Raw genomic sequence first — 1,656 nt, 5'->3', positions numbered from 1 at the left:
ATTGGTCAATAGGAAAAACAAATTTAATTTACTTTAAACAGATACAATTTATTGTGACATACAAAGCAGGGAGGCAGAAAGTGCCAGTTCTAGGATTCCAGACACAGCCGCTGCATGTGGAGGGAGGGAAACCATTCCAGTGGAGACCTACCAATTAGCCCATTCTTTCATTTAAATGCAAACTGGCTGTTGATTCAATTTAATTACTACTTAAGAAAGGTACTAAATAGATCTACAAAAATAAACCTTTAGGAGAAATGATCAAAGTGCAATGATCAAATATCACAGTACATATCAATCTACCCTTCTTCTGTCTGCTGCTTCAAAGAAATGTTTAACCAATTTAAAGGATTTGCAAAGAAATTGCAGACAAGCTATAATTTTGAGTGCATCAACTGGACCATTATTAAGAATGTCAATTCATCAGAATTCTGGAGGACAGAAGTCACAAAACGTAGTATCAACACTCAAAACATATGGCATCTGTGTGGGAAAGATCCCAGTTGATACCATGGTGAATTTTGATGATAGTAGAGAGAGTTATTGACAGACCTAGGACAACAGGAGCCCAAATCACAAACCTGAAAGAAAGAAAAACAAAGCTGTCAGATCCAATCACTGCCCAGTGATGACAATGAGGACAGGACAAAACTAATGGAAAAGAGAGATTTTTCCTCAACCTTGTGTCCACTGGAAAAGTAGAAGCAGTACTAAATGAAAAGACCTGTGGTGTAGAGCATGAACTTAGAAGCATTCCAGCAGAGTCAGAGTTAAATACAGTTCCATTGTCAAGACAGGCATGAATGAAAGATTTGTTTGGTAATTCTATTATCAACACACCTTTAAAAGGTCACAAAGTGATTTCTCAAGAAACTTCAGTAGATCTTATATCTTCAAGCTGCTAAAGTTCCTTTGACAGTATCATTTTTAAACTGTGCACATATACCAGTGGGAACACTCTTGTGGCTATTAATAGAGTCGATACCTTTTTGTTTAGATTTTACCCAGATACAGGTATAAGAACCAGAAAATGATCCTGTAAGGATTACTTTAAATTCCTCTGATCTAACTAAATATGAAAGGTGCAATGGCTGAAAATTACCAGTAGTGTTTCTTCAAAGGATGTGAGCAGTTTATCAAAAGCTGAGAATGCAACTGCAAATGAATATGGAGGATAAAGTTTGGAATAATTGTACAGGAACAAATAAGTTAGCAAATTTGGAGGAACAGTATATAATTTTAATTTTTCAAAATGGCCTTGATCCTCAAGCAAATATGATATTTAAAAGTATTATTACTGAAATTAGTATAAAGAATGTCTTTTTTTTTTCTTCAAAAATTCCCTTTGAAGCATTGCCTGTGTGACTCAGAGGTTGAGAGTTTACCTGTGAACCAGAAGGTCACAGTTTGCTTACCAGACAGGGCACATTCCTAGGTTGCTGGGCTCGATCCCCAGTAGGGGCCATGCATGAGGCAGCTGGTCAATGATTCTCTCTCATCTCTCTCTCTCTCTCTCTCTCTCTCTCTCTCTCTCTCTCTTTCTCTCTCTCTCTCTAGCTCTCTCACTCTCTCTCGCTCTCCCTTCCTCTCTAAAATCAATAAAAATATATTTTTTAAAAAGTAGTCTAAAATCATCTCTCTTATAAGTGAATATAT

The 1,656-nt window shown here is 36.5% G+C and overlaps 1 pseudogene; it reads left to right on the top strand.

Annotated features, from left to right (window-relative positions):
• Positions 1-271: 271 nt before the first annotated feature.
• Positions 272-1,365, top strand: LOC111827367 (annotated as a pseudogene).
• Positions 1,366-1,656: the final 291 nt, after the last annotated feature.

This window comes from Myotis lucifugus, unplaced genomic scaffold (assembly GCF_000147115.1).
Source record: "Myotis lucifugus unplaced genomic scaffold, Myoluc2.0 scaffold_0, whole genome shotgun sequence".
NCBI classification, from domain to species: Eukaryota; Metazoa; Chordata; class Mammalia; order Chiroptera; family Vespertilionidae; genus Myotis; species Myotis lucifugus.
This window is presented reverse-complemented; position numbering and strand designations above follow the sequence as displayed.